The following is a 25,047-nucleotide window of genomic DNA, read 5'->3' as shown; positions in this document are numbered from 1 at the left end:
CTCATACCACATCTTTCTATACCCATATTAGAAAACAACTGCCATATTCGATATAAATACTAAATGGTTATATAATACGTATGATATTTCTTCACGTGTAAAGACGCATATAGATATTTATACATTCTTGACTTTCGAATCATTTTTAATTGAGGAAAATATCGTCCTACTTTCAATATGTCAATCGTTTTTCAGTTTGATTTGACAGTTTAATCTTTAACTATTTTTTATTCCCCCTCATTTACCACAAATTGTAAATTGGTTTATTTTTTGCCTTCCGATTGCGTCACTACGCAAAAAAATCGACGCCTGTAAACAATCCGAAGCGATTCGAACAATACGAATTTCTATTATAAACAAAGAAATGACAATTATGAGAATTTTAAGCCTATTTAATTTTGTGATTTACATATAGAAAAAACGCATATAAAATTGTCATTTTTATGTACATTTGTTTGCTAGTCACTGTTGTATTAACCCATATACTGGTCTGAAATAGAACACAATGCATATGTACTTGAATAGATATATCATATAGAACATGACACGATTCGATCCTTAAATATTGCATCTTTGTCGATCAAAGAGGTTCACCCTCTCCCCTTTTAATTTTAAATCCGCAACTTGAGTATATACTAAAGTAATTATATCATCTATTTTATATATCAAATTATACAGATAATTGAAAGTCACAAGTTGATGATAAAAATGCTTATGAGATAAGTGTTGGTTGTAACTGGGAACAGTAACATTGAGATTGAAAATGGCGGATGTGTCAAAAAGACAACAATCCGATCAAAGACATGACAGAAAACAGCCGAAAGCCACCAATACAGCGAGAAAATCTCGCACCCGGAGGGATGCTTCAGCTGGCCTCTAAACAAAAGTATGCACTATATATGTTCCTGGTTGCAGCATATTTTTCAGTTATTTTCGAAAGGCTTATGGGTTTAAGATATTGACAACTTCGTGCAATGTGAAAGGCACTCGAAGGGGATTTTCGGTAAACGAAAAAAGAAAATGTCTTTTTAATCATTAGAGAAACAGATTCTTACATAGTTACTCGTGGATTATCGGATTTATCCAATCTCGATAGTTAAATTATAAATTTTAAAGTACTCGCCGTTGCGGCTCGAACTTTAAAATTGATAATTTAACTATCTCGATTGGATAAATCCGATAATCCACTGGTATCAATGTAAGAATCTATATATATCTTATACATCACCTAAGATATGAAAGAAAAGTATTCATATATGTACGTCGATAATCAAACCAAAAAAAATTTAAAGAAAAGAAGTACACGAATGCTCAAGGGTCTTAATTAAAATCCATATATAGATTTTTTTTAATGATATGTCAAAATGTAGTTTTAAATCATGCTTTTTTCCCGAAAAAGTATTATAAAATGTATGGATCATCTAACTTTTTTTCACGCTACAGGTTGTGCAAATTGTCATATTTTGTATGGATTATATATTAAAAATCCAATTTTGTGTGATAAAAGAAAAGTACACAATATAATTTTAAGATAAAATGCGAGAAACTAGCTCTTATAACATGATTTCAGTTAAAAGGTTAAATTTTAGAGTAGACGAGTTATGTAACTTAACAACATTTTAAAATCCCCACCCCGACTAGCAGCCGGTCATAAAAAAGAAGAAGTTCTTCATACATCATCAGTGACAGACATGCTATCGATTGCGATGACAATCAAATTTAGTCATTAATGTACCGTTATTTCTAAATAGCACGCAGAAAAAAAGTTCAACGGCATTAAATAACTTTCAATGATTCAGACATTTTATTGCTAGAGTTAAAAATAAAATTATTATTTATTACTTTTATGTAAACTAAATACATTTGTTCTGTTTTCTCTGATAACGTTAACTTTAATATATATCAATTACAAGTATATGTGTGGATTCTAATTTGGATTTTAACAAGCATTCGGTGAATTCAAGTGCTTTTTGATAGGTAGCCTTACTTAATATTTCCCAGAATTAGGCTGATCTCATTAGTCAATCTCCGAATACCATCTTGTTATTACTACTTGTTCTTTTATAGAAGTGTAACCAGAAGCGGATCTAGGAGGGGCAGGGGATCCGACCCCCCTTTTTTGGAAAAACTTTGGTTGCTTATATAGGGAATCACTGAAGCGTGACTGGAGCAGGCCCCCTCTTAGGTCAGTCAGTGGGCCCCCACTTATGAATATTCCTGGATCCGCCACTGGTAACAACACAGTTATAAGAAATCTAAGAAGTGGGTCTCATTAGGTTCTAAGCGTGAGCGGGATACGGGAATCTGACAAAAAAGTAAGAGGGTCGGGGATAGAACCCCGATGAGACCCCCTAAGAAGAGAGGCGACCGCGCAGCCTTTATGTAGTATAGATCAGGCTGTTTTGTGTTGTTTTATTTAAAATTTTGTGATCTAAGGCTTTTAAAGTTTACTTTAAAGACATCGTTATAACGATATGCTTATTTTGATGAAGATGCCGAGAAAGATCTTTTAGTGCGAGAACTTACAAGTATGTATGATTACAGCATACCACGTTATTCCTACAAGTTAACTTATTTCAGAATCTTAATTAAGTTCATACTACGTCGGTTGATTCTGTAAACATCTTCATGACTATATATACGGTATGAAAATCCTTTAAAAAACATGCCGAGAAAGACTTTTAGTGTAGGATCTTTCAGGCAAGTGTTCGTTATATGCCAATACAATAATTATTATCTAACATGAAGAATCTGTCTTTATTATGTATGTTTCAATTGATATGGTGTCAGATTATGTCGTTTATTACATCTAAAGTGTGATTTTCATACTTGAATCTGATTAGTAAGGGGCGGTTTTCCGTGTTTATATTCTATTCTTATTCCAAATAAAACCACATTTTATACTGTTCGAAACGTGCAAGTCTGTTCATATTGCGCATTTGACATTTAGAGGATGATATGTCAATCTTATTTGTCAAAAGGGATCAAGTTTATACATAAGACAGTTCCGCTATCCAGTAGCTAAGCACGTGTGTGTGTGTGTCTGTATATGTGGGTGTATGTGTTTTATAACGGCAACAATGAAATATTACAAGTGAAGTACGAAAGACTAAAACAAAGTATTTTTGATGTTAAATCAATAATTATTATCCACAAAACAGCCTTAATGATGATTTTTAAGAATAAGAAATATTGCCCAAACTTAATAGCTTAATTATCATTAACATTTTAGTCTTAAAGGCACAGATGGATTCTCAAGTTTGAACAGTATACTAACTGGCCTGATAGAACCTTCTTTCGATGACGTTGCGATGGTATTGATGCACACAAAGTTCCCAATAAAGAGAGGAGACAATAGATTAAAAGGAGGGAGAGGGTTCATTCTTCAAGCGCCTATGATAATGTTAGGTAAAAGTTAACCTTGTAAGAAAATGAAAAATAATACGATCTACTAGCTAGTTGTGGCCTCTCAAATGCGAACAGGGATCTTGCTTCCTTAATTTGTGAAAATTGGTTAAAAGTGTACATAGATATAGGAAGATGTGGTGTGAGTGCCAATGAGACAACTCTCCATCCAAGTAACAATTTAAAAAGTAAACCATTATAGGTTAAAGTACGGCCTTCAACACGGAGCCTTGGCTCACACCGAACAACAAGCTATAAAGGGCCCCAAAATTACTATAGTAAAACCATTCAAACGGGAAAAACCGACATGCCTGGCCTCAAACATAGAATTGTTTAAAAGACTAAAACAAAATACTTTTATGTCATCTTGGGATCTATTTTTATAATTTGAAGCATGCCATTTGGTTGTCTACTTCATCTAATAGTGAACTAGATAGAATCAAAATTATGCTTGAACAATTAGAAATTATTTAGTAACTGGGACATACATGTAATATATTCTCAGGTTGTAAATATACATACGTCATATATATGTGGTTTCATTAATTATGTTTGTACATGTACATGCATGTATATGTCATATGTAACTATTTATGTTTAATGGTTAATTAATATCAGATTCTAGAGACGTAATGAATAAGTCTTAATTTAGTATACATTAGAAATATTAAAAGATAATTAGAAAACAACAACATACAATTGCCCCTATATTTATTCGTAACTTAAATGCTTCACAATTATTAGCTATAGTAAACATGGGTAATTTGGCAGAAGGACCTAAAAAATTATAATAAAACATATCAGTTACCTATAATTTTCGATTAGGAAAGTATCAAAAGGGATACTGGGGTGTGGAAATATGACCACCAGGAAAGTGCCACCCTCTCATTTGCAACCGTTCGTTGTCTAAATGTGTATCAAATATTTGCCACTTGATGTTTCACAAACAACAACCAAACAATCGTTATAGCTTATTATATTTGGAAAAACATGAAAATGCCAGTTTTGTCGACTTGTTGTTCTTAGTATCCCAAAATGTCTATTTATTGAGGAATATCCTTGAATATGTAAAATAATTAATGCCTAATTATTAAAAAGAAATTCAACTTTTTAATTTTCAAATATACGTTTGTACACAAGACTGTATGCAATTGTTATAAAATATACATCTTTAAAATTAATAGCAATTGCAGAAAAAAGCCATTCGTTTGCGGTAAGATAATATCAATTTTGCGGAAAAGATAAACGCCACTGTACACCTCCTGAGATAATTCTTTCTTTATTTATTCATAAACCGAGATTTATTCAGCTTAAACTGATGTTTTCCTTTATGTTAAAGTCTGTGGTAATTTAGAAGTGAATATTTGCAAACATGTGTTAGCTTTAGTGGTTGACTTTTTAATATGAGACAGTTATTAATTTGAACAAGAATGATTAATATTCGATAGCATGTTGAAATAACATATAAAGAAGATGTTTTCATCCCGGAATCTTTCAAAATTAAAAAGAAAACTTAAGGCTGCTCACGTACCTCGTTTTCGTCAAAATCACCAAAACAGACAAACATGATAAAATCTAATGAGACCATCTACCTCCCTTTTGAATTAATTAATTTAGTTTGTTGAATAAAACAAAAACATATCCATAAGAAAACTTCAAGCGAGATCAAGCATACAACTATGTGAAAAGGTCACAAATCTATCATGTTCGATATTGATAAGTTGACTGTTGAACAAAGTTATAAAATCACTTATTAATCGCTTTCAAACAATAGCTATATAGTTTTGAAACTGCATGACTACTATGTTAAGTCCGTCCGCTGATTCATCCAGCGATAACAATTTAGCGAAAAGAAGCATTAACGGTCACTTAATAATAAAACAATAAGTCATTAGAAAACTTCAGTTACAAAAGTTTGCTTATTTTTAAAATGAATACTTACATGACAACAAAAGTAAAGTTAACAGGACTGTGACAATCCCCATTCTTCAAATGAACAAGATCAATTACAACAAGGAATTTTAATTTCGATTTAATTAGTACATTGCAATTTGACAAGTGAATATATTAAAACAGATATGATATAAGGACTGCAAATCGGTAATTAAATGTGAATTCATTTTTTCTTCGTTAGATACATGTATATGACAATCATTATTGACAGATATAACCTTGCAATTACAATAAGGAGTGTTAATTTGCGTTATAATATTGTCATATAGACAAATTAACAAATGATACTAACGAATAGCAATAAATCTTCAACGACTTAAATGTTCATGCCATCATAAGAAGAAGAAAAAAGAAAGTTCAAATTAACGTAAAGACTAATAATAAAATTTATATTGCACCATTTTTTTTTAGATAATATGTGCCATGATTCACACCAAGAACAAATATTTCTTTATCCTTTCTGTAAATGGTACGAAATATTGAGGAAACACATTATGCAGTATTGTGTATATTCTACCATGTAAAAAGTCCCCGATTTGGTTCCGTTTTATGGTAAAGTATCCCAAAATGTTTTGATAGAAACCCCAGACAAATCTACAATTATTTTACGATAAGTTCAATAATTTGATAGTTCAGTTCTAGATTTAGACGTTTTTCTTCATTTACGTGGTTATCATATACAAAATAATAAGGTTTCAAAGATTGGGGAGTAAACTAGTATGTCATTTGCCCTTCTTTTTTTTGTCGGTTTTATTAGCTCCTCAACGTTTGTAATTAGATTTTGGACTTCATTTTTTTTTGCTTTTACTGAACATATCGTTTAAAACCAGGTGCTCTGTAGGGCGCAGCTTTATACCACCCCAGTGGTTGAACCCTGAACAGTTTGGGCAAATTTGGTCACAATATTCAAGCTTGATTCTGTCTGAATTTGGATTGTGATCAAACTTTTGACATAATATAGGTTTTTGTAACAAAATTTATGTGGTCAAAGATCTAACAAATCTATTGCACAATACTGTGCAATTGAAGATTTCTTCTTGAAACTTTTCAAAAATCGAAATTTGAAAAATTTTGAAAAAAAAGGAAGCCCTTCAAAAAATGATTAACACCCCCCCCCCACCCTAACTTTTTGAAAACCCCTTGGAGCAATAACCCTTAAACTCAATCCCATGCTTTCCATTGCAGTATTGAACCTTGTAGTACAATTTCAGGTAAATCCACACACTTAAACACAAGTTATTGTCATGATTAAAATTGAGAATGGAAATGGGGAATGTGTCAAAGAGACAACAACCCAACCAAATAAAAAACAACAGCAGAAGGTCACCAACAGGTCTTCAATGTAGCGAGAAATTCCCGCACCCGGAGGCGTCCTTCAGCTGGCCCCTAAACAAACATATACTAGTTCAGTGATAATGAACGCCATACTAACATTGTTTGGAAACTAGAAACATGGTTCTTTTTAGCCCTTTTTTTGCCCGTAATTCCTACATATTTTGGGCAATTAACCCAAAACTTAATCCTAGCCTCCTCTTTGTAATATGGTACATTATAGTACAATTTCAGCGAGATCGTTACAACTACACACCAGTTATTGCTTGAAACTAGAAAAAATGCTTGTTTTGATCCCTTTTTGGCCCTTAATTCCTAAACTTTGGCCCCATAACCCCTAAAATAAATCCAAACCTTCTACTTGTGGTTTTAAACATTGCGGTATGATTTCAGAGCAATTGAAATACCTCTGTACACAATTTATTATCCTGAAACTAGTAAATGCTTGTTTTGGGCACGTTTGGGCCCCTTATTCCTAATCGGTTGGGACCATCATCCCCAAAATCAATCCCAACCTTCCTTTTGTGGTATTAAACCGTTTCAAATGAAGATCTATTCACTTAAACTAAAGTTATTATCCGGAAACCAATGTGTCTTCGGACGACGACGACGCAGACGACGACATCATACCATTATACGATCCCAAAAAATGTTTGGGGTCGTATAAAAATTGCCAAAGATCTTTGCCGCAAAATTATCCAGTATTCGTATCATTTTTACTTTTATTTAAATGGAATAGGGACGGGGCATTTGCCTAGAGACAACACCTGACCAAGTAGCAGAAAACAGCACAAGGACACCAATTGGTCTTCAACGCAGCGAGAAAATACCACACCTGGATCCAGACTTCGGCTAGCCCTCAACAATGATGTATACTAGCGAAAAGGACTTAATATAATAAAAATGCATAGGATAAAAAAAGTAATAAGAAAACTGAAAAACAATTGCATGGTAAACAAAAGACAAGACTTGAAGATACTATGGGCTCTCATATAAACCAGGAGCAACATCATGTTGCCATATCCTACTTGTATTCGTGTAGTCAATAACAGTCACATACTACTGAGACTACTATAACACATAATAGTTATAGTGGTCTCAGCATACCGTAGTATCATATCCAGTATATATCACAGAAATGAGTCATTTTAGCAAAATAATTGAAAGTATATTCATAATTTTCCGCATTTTATTTGATAGCGACTGTGAATATTACACAGAATATTTCACTTTTCAAAAACGTAGAAAGAGCTCAATTGAATTGTTTCATATGATGAAAATGGGAGTTGTTAAAGACATTGACTGGCTATACAGCCCTCGCACGGTCGGCTATTCTTCAGTCAGATGTTTCATATGTCCAAGTCTTTTATAGTCGACCATACGGTTTTGGGTTTTTCCTCATTGTTGAAGACCGTACAGTTTATAATTGCTAACATCAACGTCATTTGAATTTGTATCATGGGCAATCATACCACTTTCCTTATTTTTATGAAATGAATAAAGAAACATTTCCATTGTAAATATGATCTTGCAAATTAAACAGGAAAAGTATCAATCTTGAATACACTGAAAGCGTGTACCTGCTACAACATTGTGTATAATTTTAGTCATTTACTGAAAGGAACACTTACTTAATTTTTAAGCTTAATATATTTTATTAGGAAACAAATTATTACAACTTATATTTATCCCTTTCCACGCTGGTGCGAATGCTGTCTTGTAGCGGCATTTTAAAACCTTGGCTTTTTTTTTAAATTCTATAAGGGTTCATTTTACATGAAAGCCTGACTTGAGATAATTTTGCTCTCCCTGAACACGGGTCAGCCATTTATCGTCCCCTTCCGACGGACTATCATCATTAATTTTCTCAACACCACTCTAGCAAATGATGTCAGATTGCAACGTAATGTCTGGACAAAGGGTCTAAATGTCTTCATTGTTACTTAAGTAATGCTGCAGCTCCGATGTAAAGTTAGTATATCTGAGAGTTTATCCATAAGTATTACATCAGTTACTGTATATTCTACATGGTAATTTTTAAGTTTTTTAAGTTCCCTGCACGTTTGTTTTTTTCTTGATGTCTGTTGGTTATTTTCGTATTGGTTTGTTGTTTCAATGATGTATGCCGCTTATCTTTTTGTTTTGGTAATTAACGTCCGGTTGCAAATATTTCATGCATATTCAGGACAAGAACAAATTCACAATAAATACGATAGGTAGGTCCTAATATTAAAGATTACTCTGACCATGGAAGTATTATATTGACATGCTCTGACACAACTTATAATCAGCTCAGTTATTATCAACATTCTTTAGGTTAAAAGTAACCATATAGACATTTATCAATACATCATTTTTATTTGATATAAAACATTTACATGTACTACCAAGTCATCAACATGTATGTTTGCAATTACCAATGAATACAACTTCTAAAGTCATTTATGGTCGAATGAAATAGATCTTTAACATCCAGACAGACATCTATGATCAAAACTACCTGTCACGATGCATGAATATAATAAGATGTGGTATGATTGTTAATGAGACAACTCCCCACCAGAGACCAATTGACATTGACATAGAAGTTGGCAACCATAGAACAGTGTACAGCTTTAAATAATGAGCAAAATTCATAGGACACATCATAAAATCAGAAAAGGGCTTAAGTTAGCTCAAGTGTCTTCCTCCATTTTTTATTTTAAAGTAGCAGATAACAGTTGGTCTAGATCTTTAATGAAATGTGCAAATTTTGAGAGTTGTATGTAATTCATGTGCAAGACTTTTGATATACCTATAGAATATTATGTGTTATATCATATTTACAGCTGTAAAAAAACCCATGATATTTGTCTTTGATTAATTTTTCAACTTTACCAAATAAGGGGAGATAACTCAGATAAAGTAATGTTATAATAGAAAGTGTTGTGAATTTACCTATATTAAAATGAAGCTAGAAAACAAGTTCTGTGACCCCATTTTTTCTTTTTCTTTTCTGAAAGCATGTCATTAGCATTTCATCTCAAAGTTCTATCATGTAGTTTTCTTTTTATCACACAAAATTGGATTTTACATGCTTAATATATACAAAATCTGATGATTTTGTACAATCTGTAGCGTGAAAAAAAGTCTGGTGACCCATACTTTTTATTATAGTTTGAAAAAAAGCATAATAAAATCTTCATTTTGACAAATTATTAAAAATATTCTATGGATTTTAATTAAGACGCCCCAGCAAATATCATCTTGATACAAAGATGTACATGTATATGCATATCTTACATCTATCTGAATCTAAGAACACCCCTAGATTTTGATGGAGTTCATGTAGCCCAGTCTTTAGTTTTCTGTTTTGTTTTGTATACTGTTGTTTTTCTTTTGTCTTTTCTTCTTTTTTCCCTTTTTTGCCATGGCGCTGTCAGTTTGTTCTAGACTTATGAGTTTGAATGTCCCTATGGCCCCTCTGCCATGCTATTTTAATTTCTTGTAATACACAGATGAAAGATAACTACTGTGTAATTTAACATTGAGTCTTCTCCATTGCAAGACTACCATCATTTAACAATTTAATTTTAGATGTAACAATTCTTCTGATTGGGTGAACATATTTTGTCTATCAGCTCAGACACAATTTTGTCATGTAACCTTGACAACATTAACGTTTTTTTTATGATTTGCTCCCTAACAATGGAATTTATATTTGAAGTTTAAGAAATAACTGTAATATTTTTCTGTCTATTCAAATAAACAACAAAAATGTGGTGCACACTTTTAAAGAACTTGCTACGTGGGTTATTCAGTGTGCACCACATTTTTGATGTTATTTCTTCATAGACAGAAAATTAACAGTAATTCCCCTAAATAGAGTCACAGCAGCATGCAGCTGAATGATAACAAAATACAAACTTTCTGAATGTAAAATATATTTTATTTGATATGAAAAAAGTAAATACTAATAATGTAAAATTGTTGTTACAAACTAGAAAATCAGGACTAAAACTAAAAGCAAACCCAATGTTATATATTTTTTGTTACTTTAGGTACCTAGACCATAATTTTACAAGAACTGTTATGAAGAATAGTTGCCATAACGTTAGCAATTTATTTTTTGTTTGTTTCAGAAATACCAATCTTATTTTATAATTTGGAAAAAGGATTAACAGAATTTTTGAGATGTCTGATATAGAGTTTTAACAAATGGTTTAATTTTTTATTGTTGCCTAAAATATAAATATTTTACCACTACTTCTGCCACGGTCTAGATACCTTGATATAATTATCTAAAGAAAATGTTACACAGATTACAATTAGTAATGAAATGAAAATTTATAAAATAAAAATTTTAAATCACACAGCGGATGAATTCATGGTATAAATTTAGCTGTTAAATAAAATATCAACGATCATGTTACATGTTCAGTGTTGGCAACAGATCTTAGTCAGAAAATATAAATAGTTGAATCATAAATAAAAAGTTTGAAAATTTACCAAAATAACTAAGTCAACCTTTCAACTTAACATGAACCCTGATGATTTCAAGGTTTAGTTTGAATAATGCTTTTGATTAATGAATTTAAATTTGTAAACTTTACAACTAACAATACTCAAGTATGATACAATATATATAAGTAAAAAAAATGCTTTAAATCGCAAGAAAAATATAGTATAACTGATTATATATATTTTCATACAGTTATATCTGCGTATATAATTTACCGATCAATTAATAATAATAAAATAGTTCTTGACTAGGCATATAGTTGCTGCTTCTTCAAAATATCACAGTCAAAATACCATTTTTAACAGAATTGTAAGGTACAATGTATCGTTATCACAACCAGGATGATGAATTTATCAAACCTTATCAATTTAATTTTAAATCAGTTCAATAAGAATCAAAATATAGATCTTAAAACAAAAATTAAGATCAATATGAGAACAAGTAGGATAAGTTTTATATTAATTACCTCCCTTGCACCTATAATCTATATTATGATGTATCATGAAAAATCAAATTTGATTCAAATTCAGTTTAAAAAAAAATGTCTTTCTAAAACAAAACTATCCTTAAACCTTACAACTATACATCGTAAATGATCTTGACATAAAATATTGAGATTCTTATGGATTATTTGAACAGCCGTGATGATGAAATTAAAAAATATTAACTGTACGGATACATTGTATAACACTTTTTGAAATTACAAGATGATAACTGATGTCTCGAATATAAATTCTGTTATCCCTTCACTGTAAAACATAAAAAAATATCTAAGGAAAATACTGCATTGTATACAATCCAAGCAATGAGAAAAAGAAACACAAACACTTAAACAAAATGCAAACTTATATCAAATCTTTCTTTTACAATTAATATTCAGCTAACAGATTATGTCTATATTTTTCAACAAAATGTGTATGACTTAGGATCAAATCTAGTCAATCTAAATATGTCAAAATTGCCACATATATTATTCATAAATTGGATTATATGCACAAATTTATGTTTAGCTATAATAGTCATTGTAATATTATAAGCAGGATTACTTTAAACATGGAAAATTAAAATAATCTGAGATAAGGCTTGCAATCAAGTAAAAAAGACAATATTTCAAAAAATTATTTGTGAACAAGATTTTAAATTTGCTAACTCAGATGCTGCTAAATACTAAATTTCAAGCAGTTTTGCCTTAAAAAATATAGAAAACAGCTTAATATTGTACACATGACAGACATAAGTAAATCAGTATAACTCATCAGAACAGTATTTTTTCTAAAATCTACAAGCAAACCACACCACCCCCCTCATACACTCAAAAACTCTTTAAGATTGGGTGTCATTGTCTGAGCTTCCCTTCTGGGCAAGTTGCAAAAACACTTTTCAAAAAATATTTTATGGAATCATTCAATTTTCAACAAAAATAACTGGAAATTTTAAGATTTAAGTATCAAAAATATCTGTATCGAGCATTTAGACACCCAAGCTACCTTATTTTAAACAACCCTTATAAAATAAATTAATAATACTATCAATTGTAAAACTACCAGATATAAGTATGATAACAAAAAGGGTAACTATTGTACATATTAAATAAGGCTGAAGTACACACGCTTTACATTCTATTTCAGACAAAATTATTTGTTATTAAGCACATTTTATAACAAAATCTTCAAAAGTAATAAAAACATGGCACATCAACAGAATACAATATATTCTTAAACACCAAAATAGATACAAGCCTGGTAAAGTTAGTAAACAAAAAATTTCAACAAGCATGACAAGTATGTTAAAAGTTAATTCTTGTACAAAAGATGGAATGTTTATAAAATAAAAACAATGTTTTACAAACAGCAAAATAAAATACTACAAATGGTTGTTGTGACCTCTTAAGACACTTTATAGAAATTAGCACTATTTGAAAATTAAATCTGTATTGGTCACCAGGGCTTAGTTGTTCACAGTCTCATTTTTTGTTCTATGGACAACTGTCTTCAAGGCAATTATAAAACATCCCCTAAATTTCATATTTTTTGTTCTAATATCTCCATATCCTAATCAATTCCTTCAGCACAGGGAACATGACTTTAAAGTTGGACTGTTAAATAAAATTAAATTCCAATAAAAACACTACTAGAAAAGGCCCTGTAGAATTTAGAGGGGTCATATCAGAGGATATCTACTGGTTTCAAACCTTTATATTAAAGTCAGGGATTCATATATTAATGTTTTATCCCAATATTGAATTTTAAATAAGTGATCATAAAGGTGGGACCTTTAAAGTGGTTTCAGAGTGATTTTTTTTCTACAGAAGCTTTTGTATTGTTGAAATTTAGTTCATGTTTCAATTTTATTCTATATAGATGACTATTGGCTCTTCTATAAAAAGGTTTGAAATGATAGATGATAAAGCCAATGTTTTTTTTATCACCTTTTGATTACTTAAAAATATTTTGACTAAGATTAAATGAAGAATCATCAATAACGATACTTTAAAAAAAATACTATAAATTCAGAAATTATTGCATGCATTTATTATTGGGATATTGTCATTTCAGACTTAATTGCGATTTTAATTTTTACGATTTTGAGAAAAATCCTGGTTAATTCATATAAAATACTTCAAAATGAGAGTTTAAATTATTGCGTTTGCAACTCTGTCGCATTTTTCGCAATAATAAAAACCTCGCAATAATTTCTGAATTCACAGTAATTAAAATAATGAATGACAGCCATGAGATATATAGTAGTGTATACCATCCAACAAAAGTTTTGTTTCTCATAAAATATTTATGTATATATATATATAATAAACATTAATGAAATTTGTACTGTTCCATTCACATTCTGAAAATCATAAATATCTAGGTGTCTCTGATAATTTTTTAAGGTAGTGTTACTTTGATTTATATATACAACTTCTCAACTTAAACATATCTGCATATCTAAAAAAAAACATATATCAAGATAATTCAAACAAAATATAAATGAATCAAGCTGCTAGTATTATTGGACGGTATCACCTTCTCTTTAAACACTCTTTCATCTTGAAGAGGATCCTGCAGGTAGTGAAAAAATTATCTTAAAATGAGATTCCAATTAGACAAATGTCAAAATGTGGTAGTTAATTACTTGTTTATATTAAAGTATGATGAATATTCATGTAAAACTAACAATCTACACTTTATCACGCTTCATGCATAGGCTTGTGTTAGGATATAGTTTAATACTCCTCATCAGATTGCTTTGTTTCCTTCTTCTTTCTTTTCTTTTTCTTCTTTCTCTCAGAAGTAGAATCCCCTAAAGGTTCCAGTTGAATACCACCCTTCTCTAGTTGAGAACTTGGAGGCATCTGTGGCAATGGTCTAGGAGAGTTGGTAGGCTGGCCAATAGAAGGAAGTGGACGTGGTTTTGCACTTTTATGTACCCCCTCATCAAATATTTCAGTTTCAGCGGAATACCTTGTACTTTCAGTGTTGTCTGTCTTTACATGCCGATTCTTGGGTGGTTGTGATCTGGTAAAAGAAGTAAATAGGAGACTACTCTGCTAACTTTTTGTTAATAAAATGTGAAATAGAAACCAAAATAAATTAGTATCAACTCAATTGATTATTTGCAAATATTGTAACAATTCTTTGCTATGAGAATATTTCTCAGTTTTCTTACCATATTCATCAAGTATAATGATAATGTCAAATAGAGTCTGGCGTGTCACTGTGTTTTTGACATATTGTATAGAAATCTTTCTTTTCTTAACATATTAGAGTTTTTTTATTTTGCTTTTTTATGACTCATTGTTGTTTCCTCTTTAACATGTTTAATATATATCCAAAATCTTCTTTTATTCATATCTGAAATGAGTTTTATAAGCTATTAAACTGTGTACCTAGCAAATACAAAATTTAAATAAAAGGAGAATGTTTCAATGGGACACAGACAATGCCCACACTTGGAGATATGTAATAAAGGGGCACAACTCTAGAATGGTAAAAGTGATGACACCAGAATTTAAACTTAATCTGTGTTTTGTGGTAATCACATTGTGTGTAAGATTCATAACATTCAGCTGATGCAAAATTGAGAAAGAGAACAGAAACAAAAAAAATCTGCAATTTTTCCATTTGTAAAGGGCCATTACTCTAGAAAAGTAATGCTTAGTTTGATCTGTGTTTAGTGTTAATAAGAATTGTGTATAAGTTGCATAACATACTGATAGTTCTATAAAAGTAATATAAATGTTTACAAGATTTCAAATTATCCCAATGCAATACCACATAATTTTAATGGCTGCAAGTTTTCCTTGCTTCTATTATGTAGCATGTCGACCATTGACTAACAACCTTCATGTAAAATATTTATCCTGATTCTCATTTAAATTATTAACAAGAAAGTTAAATGAAGATTTATCATATGAGTTGCTGACAAAACCCCAGAACTTTTACAAATGTAATAAATATATTTTTTAGATGTTACATGTGGCAACAGTATTATTTTCAAGCTTATGCCACAACAAATCCAACAACTAGGTGACTGTAATTAGTCTTCAACGATTAAGTTTGAAGAAAATTGGAAAAAGAAAAAGAAGTTTTCCTGTCTTTTTATAGGCAGATTCCTGTTGAGAGGAAACTTTGAAGATGGTGTAAGTATACCTTACAACTGCAACAGGCTTCTCCTCATTCTTTTTATCAGCGTTTTTCTTTAGAAGGCTGCAACATATTGAAATGCTTTAAGTCTATCTTAATTTCAAATATGATATAAATACAATTTACAAATCAAAGAAGGACAGACATAAACAAAAATATGAACTGAAAAAAAAACCCTCGTTCTTGTACAGTGACTTATTATGGCAGACTTACAATACCCCTGTTATAAGTATTTGATAAACAGGAAGTACTTTCACAATGTTTGGTATCCCCTCCGCCTCAAAAGCAAAATTAGGAATAGTATGTATACTTGAATCAATAATTATAAATGTTTATGATCTATCATATAGCCACACAATAAAATTCTAGCAAGTTACCATCTATGCAAGCTGCATTATACAAGCACATGTGAATTTCGGTTATGTGTAGAAATTGTTGTTACTTTCTCTCAGTTTCTGAGTAAAAATAAAATAATTCCTTTACAGATAAAAAAAAATCACTATGAGCATTGTCCTAATTTCTGAGTATAAAAATAAGTAAAAGGATGATGATAATGGTACAATATGGTGTTTAATTTCAGCAGCAAATACTACATGCATATCAGGATGAGATAATTTTATTGATGAGATATGAATATGAACCCTATATTTTATCAGACTTGAACCTTATTTCTTACATGACAGTTTACAACGTAACTTTCCACAGATTTTTTTTCACTATACCTACCCAGACACATTACTCGGTCTCTGAGACTATCAGGATTTGCACCAACTCCTAAATGCTTCTAGCAGAGATGTAAATACTAATTTTCAATTTTTCAAATTTCATTTGGATGGGTATGCAATCCATATTTGAAAGGAGCATATTAACAGACATGTGGTTTTAAAACTTTCTAGTGTGGAATAAGTTTTGCCCAGACAAAACACTGATTCTAAAGGTAAGCTTCATTATTCATTTATTATCAGGAGCTATCAATATCTTATCATTCAAATTAAAATAACTATGTACAACTAAAAATGGACAATGATTTTTGAAAAAACTAATAGAGTATAATGTTTTACATTGTCATTTGGGGGCCTTTTATAGCTGACTATGCCGTATGGGCTTTGCTCATTGTTGAAGGCCATACAGTGACCTATTGTTGTTAATTTCTGTGTCACTTTGGTCTCTTGTGGAGAGTTGTCAAATGTCTCATTGGCAATCATACTACATCTTCTTTTTTTTTATATATACAATGATTCTTTAGGACAATTGACATTTTACCTTCTTGCATTCTCAGGATCAGGAGAGTTAGGATCAGGGCCAACACTACATGGGGGCCAACATGACGATCTAAAACAAGAAATCAGTTAAAGCTTACATAACATGAAATTTTTTAAGGATTGAAAATCACTGGTTTTGTCCTATTCAAAAGCTTTGTACATTACACTCAATGACACTTTCATGGTAAGCAAAACAAGCAATGCACAAATATCAGCGTACAATTCACCAGCTGCTTTGAAAACAGAAGAACACAACTTTTTTATACATCAAACAATGGAGAGGAAAAAAGCTTAATGATCTTTAATTTCATACATTTTATAATTTTAAAGAGTTTATTGGTCAAGTTGGTAAAAGATCATAATAATCTTATTTAAAAAAAGTCTAAGACAGAGAAAATTCAAGGAAAATGCAGTAATAATGGGAAAGCAAACTTCTTGTTCATTTTAAAAACAGATCTTATCTATCCAATTAGCGACTAGCAAAGTTTCAAGTTTTTCTAAACTAACAGACTAAGGCTACAAGTTTACTTACCCAGATTCTTTTGACCGATTATTTCCACCTGAAATTAAGAACAAAGAGTATTTAAAATTACATCATTTTATTACATCAAACTTTCTCATTTCAGAAATGATCATTGGACCTCTTACGCAGTGGTTGTGAGTTTGAACTAGGACATTAAATAATAGTCTGAGGTTTGAACACCCTTTGTTGCAAGGTGAGTTGGACTTGTATCTTAATTGACTGTTTTTCTGAGGAAATTAAGTAGTGCATGGTCCTCATCTACAAATGAATACTGACTATATAGCCAAGTGTGTTAAAAGTGGGATTAAAAACCAACAATAAAATAGTAATGAATATAAAAAACCATATGCTGTAAATTTAGAAATTATTGCAATGTTTTTCTCATTGCAATAAATGGGACAGGATTATAATCTCAATAATTTATAATCACTATTTGACTTTTTTAAGGAATGCCTGTAATATTTTGTCTGCCTATGAAGAAATAAGATAAAAAATTTGGTACACACTGATTAAAACGCATAGCATGTTATTTTACAGTGTGCACAACATTTTTTCATGTTATTTTGAATAGACAGAACAAATATTACAGTCATTTCTTATAACTTAGTTCTAAATTCCATTTTAAACTGTAGAAAACAATGAAAAAACGTTGATGACGTCAAGGTTACATGACGAAATTATGTATCTGGGCTGATAACAAAATAACGTTAGCCAATCAGAAGACGTGTTACATCCAAAATTAAATTATTTAATATTAATTAAACTGAATTTTTCTCATTATCACAAAAATTAAAATCGCATTGTAGTCTAAAATGACAAAATTGCAACAACAAAAATGCAGGCATTAATTTCTGAATTTACAGTAATTGAAATATTAACACTGTAACTCAACATGTTCCATGTGTACTGAAATCAGTAGGATGTGTATATATCACCTCATTGAAAGAAACATTATTATTTTTCAGGATAGAAAAATACAGAGATAAGAAGCACACTTTTTCCCCCGCTGATGCATGTATGTAACACACTGAGTGATTGAAACATTCAACATTGCAATAACATATCATCAAACAATAGAACTAGTTTTAATCCTATTACAAGTGATTGACACAACAGATACATATACTTGCTCAGGAGAAATTGCATAGGTGGCAGAGCAGGCACAGCTTTGTTAATTGTTGAAGGCTATAAGCTGACTTATACTTATTGGTTAAACCATATTCAAGATTTTTATACATGTAGATACCAGTTTGCTACACATCATATGAAAATATCAAATACTAAATTCACTGAGTTAGCTCCCATTAACAAAAAAGCACAATATGAAAATCTTTTTAATCAAGTTAAAATATAAACTAGAGGCTCTAAAGAGCCTGTGTCGCTCACCTTGGTCTATGTGAATATTAAACAAAGGAAGCAGATTGAAAATTGACTACAAAGGTCAATAACTCCTACAGGGGTCAATTGACCATTTCGTTCATGTTGACTTATTTGTAGATCTTACTTTGCTGAACATTATTGCTGTTTACAGTTTACCTATATCTATAATAATATTCAATATAATAACCAAAAACAGCAAAATTTCCTTAAAATTACCAATTCAGGGGCCGCAACCCAAAAACAGGTTGTCCAATTCATCTGAAAATTTCAGGGCAGATAGATCTTGACCTGATTAACAATTTTACTTCATGTCAGATTTTCTCTAAATTATTTGGTTTTTGAGTTATAAGCCAAAAACTGCATTTTACCCCTATGTTCTATTTTTAGCCATGGCGGCCATCTTGGTTTGATGGCCAGGTCACCTGACACATTTTTTAAACAAGAAACCCCAAAGATGATTGTGGCCAAGTTTGGATCAATTTGGCACAGCAGTTTCAGAGAAGAAGATTTTAGTAAAAGATATATAAAATTTACGAAAAACGGTTAAAAGTTGACTTTAAAGGGCAATAACTCCTAAAGAGGTCAACTGACCATTTTGGTCATGTTGACTTATTTGTAAATCTGACCTTGCTGAACATAATTGCTGTTTACAGTTTACCTATATCTATAATAATATTCAATATAATAACCAAAAACAGCAAAATTTCCTTAAAATTACCAATTCAGGGGCCGCAACCCAAAAACAGGTTGTCCAATTCATCTGAAAATTTCAGGGCAGATACATCTTCACCTGATTAACAATTTTACCCAATGTCAGATTTGCTCTAAAGGCTTTGGTTTTTGAGTTATAAGCCAAAAACTGCATTTTACCCCTATGTTCTATTTATAGCCATGGCGGTCATCTTGATTAGTTGGCGGGGTCACCGGACACAATTTTTAAACTAGATACCCCAATGATGATTGTGGCCAAGTTTCAAATAATTTGGCCCAGCAGTTTCAAAGGAGAAGATTTTTCTAAAAGATTACTAAGATTTACGAAAAATGGTTAAAAATTGACTATAAAGGGCAATAACTCCTAAAGTGGTCAACTGATCATTTTGGTCATGTTGACTTATTTGTAGATCTTACTTTGCTGAACATTATTGCTTTTACAGTTGATCTCTATCTGAAATAATATTCAAGATAATAACCAAAAACAACAAAATTTTCTTAAAATTACCAATTCAGGGGCAGCAACCTAACAACGGAATGTCAGATTCATCTGAAAATTTCAGGGCAGATAGATCTTAACCTGATTAACAATATTACCCCATGTCAGATTTGCCCTAAATGCTTTGGTTTTTGAGTTATAAGCCAAAAACTGCATTTTACCCCTATGTTCTATTTATAGCCATGGCGGCCATCTTGGTTAGTTGGCGGGGTCACCGGACACAATTTTTAAACTTGATACCCCAATGATGATTGTGGCCAAGTTTGGTTAAATTTGGCCTAGTAGTTTCAGAGGAGAAGATTTTTGTAAAAGTTAACGCCGGACGACGACGCCGGACGCCAAGTGATGAGAAAAGCTCACTTGGCCCTTTGGGCCAGGTGAGCTAAAAAGAAGATGTGGTATGATTGCCAAGAGACAACTATCCTCAAAAGACCAAAATGACACAAACATTAATAATTATAGGTCACCGTACGACAGGACTGACAAAACATGCACGAGATAAAGAAAATTAGTTAATGGGGTTAATTCTTTCTCTACCTTTCATCAAAATCATGCTTATTCAAATTTAATAAGAAATCTTTAGAATGTTTATTAAGTCTTCTTACATGCATTTTTCAAGTCTTCGAGAAAAAACAAATCAAAAGTGCAAGTTAAATACTCTGACCACCAGGATAAAGGCATAGCATAAATTAAAGTTTTATCATTGACATATGATCTTTTAATTCATTCCACATAAGATAAGAAATGTCTTGAATTAAATGTTACTTAAATCAGATATTACTACTGTTGATTCATTATTATTTGTTGAATACCATTTTTTGTGGATTTCGTGGGTACAGGTGAACAACAAATTCAAGTGTTTAAAGTCTACTAACGAAATACTAAATTTTATGTAGGCTTATATACAGACTTCAGCAAGAATCCATGAACATGCCAATTTTCTTTAATACACGAAAATTGGTACCCACGAAAATAAATGAATCCACAGTATTATCCCTGTTTGATAACTGTATATTATTGAAAAAACTTGTCAGACCTGAAAATATTAGTAATGTGATAAACTATTGAATGTCTTTCTAATATTGCTACTACATTTGTAGTATATAAATCAATGCAGGAAATTTTTCTTTATAATGAAAACTCTAATTATTCATATTCTCAGTGAAATAACACACCATTTCAAATAAATAGTGCATAATAAATGATACATTGTGTGATCTTGATCAAAATACAAGGGAAAAAATGGAGAATGTGTCCACATGGACATAGATAATGCCCCCGCTTGCATACAACATTAGAAAGGGACATAACTCAAGAACAATAAAAGAGACACTATCCATATTGCACTTGATCTGAGTTTAGTGGTAATAAGTAATGTGTATAGGTTTTATAATGTTTAGCTGAGGCAAACTTAAGTTAATGTGCTTATAAGTTAAGTACACGTTTCATAACATTTGGTTGAGGCAACTTGTTAGAGAACATTTTGCATTTTTTTCCATTTATAAAGAGGCATAACTTGATAATGGTTACAGTGACTCTACTAAAATTCAAACATGATCTGTATTTTGTGGTAATAAGCGTTATGTATAAGTTTTATAATTTTTGGTTGAGGCAAACTTAAAGTTTGAGAACGGAACCTAAATTTTTTTCCTTTTATAATTTAATATAAAGGGGTAAAACTCTAGAACCATTTAAGTTACGCTACCGAAATTCAAACATGACCTGGAAATAAGCATTGTGTATAAGTTTCATACCATTTGGTTGAGGCAAACTTAAGTTAGAGAACGGATTCTAAAAATTTTGCAATTTTTCCATTTATAAAGGGATATAGAAGGTAAAATTAACTGATGCTACCAAAATTCAAAATTGATCTGTGTTTTGTGGTAATAAGCATTGCGTATAAGTTTCATAACATTTAGTTAATGCAACCTTAAGTTAAAGAACAGAAACTATGTTTTTGCAATTTTTCCATTTAAAAAGAGGCATAACTCTAGAACAGTCAAGTGACACTACTAAAATTCCAACTTTATCTGTGTTTTGTGGTAATAAGCATTGTCCATAAGTTTCATAACATTTGGTTGATGCAAAATTTGAGTGAAAACAGTAATTTTTATTTTTGAACAGGATCTTTAAGAAATTAAATAAATCAACCAATAAGGTTACTATAGGCATTAAGAATGAATAAAAATAAAATTGAGTTGTCTCTCTTTCTGTAGTATTCAAAAGAATATTAGTTTATATGGCTTTCACCAAATTTAGTATTCAGAATTATTCAATCAAGTTACAAGATTTTAAAAATTGTTTTGGATAATATATTATCTCATTCTCCCACAGTGTTACATGAGGGTGGGAATGGGAGAGTGGTACCTTCATGATGTTACACGGTAAAAATTCTTGCCCAATAAAGTTAACCCTAATTTTATATGCATGCTGATAAAATGTACACTTTCTTTTAAACGATAAGAAAGATGACTGATTTTGATGAATTACGTTAAATTATCCCCCAAAATGACGGTAACGATAATTATTAGAGACCTCTGACGAATAACAATAAGTCTAGTTTGACAAATCATGGTAAAAATTTCACCAATTTGATGCTAACGGTAGCTGAAAATGACCGTTTGACACCTCACGGTAAAGGGCATTTCTACCCTCTTACATAGAGGTTTCAATAAACCATTAGATTATATTGGCAATAAAGGTGCAACCATTTCATGAAGATAGCATGGTATTCAGAATTAAGAGTATGGCTAGCCCTGTTTGCCAATATCTGAGCCAGTTATTTTCTATTATTAGAGACTTCATACACTCTGCATTATACCAAAGCCCAATTAAATCATTTCCTTCACCCTAATGGAACTAAGATGTCTTTTCAAAACAAGGATGAGTCAAGTTTTTAAGTGCAAAATTGATAGCCATTGGAGATAAGTATATACTGCATTAAGAAAAGCAACAGGAACCTATATCTTTTTGAACAAAAAAAACTGTCGGATAATTTTTCATTATTTCTAGCAAGGTTTCGTTAAAAAAATCAACTTTCTAAAGTCTGTATTTCGAAAAAGGCTATCATTGTCACCTATGGGAACATTAATGGTTTACTTCCATATACAGGCTCTCTGTATTGCAAGCTGATAATTATTTATTCCTTCCACATGCAAAGCATACTTTCCAAATTTTAAAGTGCTCTTTTTAAAACATGCAAAAGAAAAGAGTTATTTCCCCTATGTATAGTTTGCCACAGGAAAAAAAGGTTAATTTTTTTTATGATGGATTGAAAATATGCTGTTATTTTTTTTTATTTTATAAGTGGTAATTATAGTAAAGTATTATAAGAGTATTCATTTTCATCCGTTACATTTACACAGAGTTTTGGATAGTTTGTTGTTATACAACATGCAGTAAATTAAAACTCCTGGATTTGCCTTGCAAATGGTAGTCTAAAATTTTATCTCTTTACAAATGAATTGGCTTGACTTCTGAATGATTAAGCCAAAAAAGTTTTAAACTAATTTCAATAACATAAATTGCAACGGATCAAGAACAAGATATAATGGTAAACAAGCATTGAAGCAACATAAACAAAGGATAACATTTGTCTTACCTGATGAATCTCCCAGATTGTACGAAGATAAAATAAAATAGTTAATGCAATATCTCAACATAAAAAAATCTCCATTTGAAGACAGAAAATAAATAATAATTAAAGTTTAGTTTCTTATATATTAGAGAATCTCTAGATGTACAATGTATATGTCATAAATTTTAATTGCAAATATACACACAATTTCAAGTTATTTTCGGTTCTATTTTTTATCCAGATTTTGCAAGCACAGACTTATAGTGTTCAAGAAATATTATCTTTACAATAGTGTTATTCTTCTTATTGACTTTTTCTTCCAGTAAAAATTTAAATCATCATCTTGTGGCAAATTTATTACTTTACATTCTGATTATTTCGAGTACTCACCTAATTGGAGCAACAACAAAAAATTCCATATATGAAAAAGCTATCAGCATTAAATGTTTTACAGTAAAACATTGTTTTCTGTAACCATCAGCGTGCAGAGTATAAATCTAGTATAATTCAACAGTGTGTGTAAATGTGAGTTATACAGAACATTGGTGAAACAATTTACTGTACCCCAATTCAGATTCAAAGACTTTGTTATGAACTGACCTTATTTTTGCAATTGTTGACCTAATAATGTTTGCAAAACAACTAATTCTGGCCTGTAGGGTAATAAAAAGAAATAAACAGGAAAATGCTAGATGTTTCCTGCATTGAGAGTCAAAATTTCAGTATTTAGATTACAATGGCACGCAATCTAAACGTTTCTCACACCAAATAAGCCAGCAAATATTTATAGAGCTATCCTCCAAGGGGAACTAATGCCAGTATATATCTGCTGATTCATAAAACACAAAAACAATTTAAGGTGACAAAAGTTAAAAACATCTGGCTGTACTGTCAAGCAGTGAGTTATGACCATGCTAACTATATTTAAATGGTGAAACCTTTTTTTATCAAACAACATTCATACTTCCATGTATAATAATAATAATAAATTCTTTATTTAAAGAGGGTAAACTCAAGGTTACATGTATGAGGAGCATGTAACTACAGTAATGTATTCTATAAAATTGAGAATGGAAATGGGGAATGTGTCAGTGAGACAACAACCCGACCATAGAACAGACAACAGTAGAAGGTCACCAACAGGTCTCCAATGCAGCGAGAAATTCCTGCACCAGGAGGCGTCCTTCAGCTGGCCCCTAAACAAATATATATACTAGTTCAGTGATAATGAACGCCATACTAAACTCCAAATTGTACACAAGAA

General features: G+C 31.0%; 1 long non-coding RNA gene across 1 annotated transcript; it reads right to left on the bottom strand.

Moving 5' to 3' along the window:
• Positions 1-10,635: 10,635 nt before the first annotated feature.
• LOC134720922 (uncharacterized) lies at positions 10,636-17,951 on the bottom strand. The gene is made up of 4 exons (XR_010107815.1): positions 17,626-17,951; positions 17,095-17,163; positions 15,838-15,894; positions 10,636-14,703 (listed from the first exon to the last, which is right to left on the bottom strand). It is a non-coding gene; the product is annotated as an uncharacterized LOC134720922 (long non-coding RNA).
• Between the last annotated feature and the right edge of the window lie 7,096 nt (positions 17,952-25,047).

Source organism: Mytilus trossulus, chromosome 6, assembly GCF_036588685.1.
Source record: "Mytilus trossulus isolate FHL-02 chromosome 6, PNRI_Mtr1.1.1.hap1, whole genome shotgun sequence".
In the NCBI taxonomy this organism is placed as follows: Eukaryota; Metazoa; Mollusca; class Bivalvia; order Mytilida; family Mytilidae; genus Mytilus; species Mytilus trossulus.
This window is presented reverse-complemented; position numbering and strand designations above follow the sequence as displayed.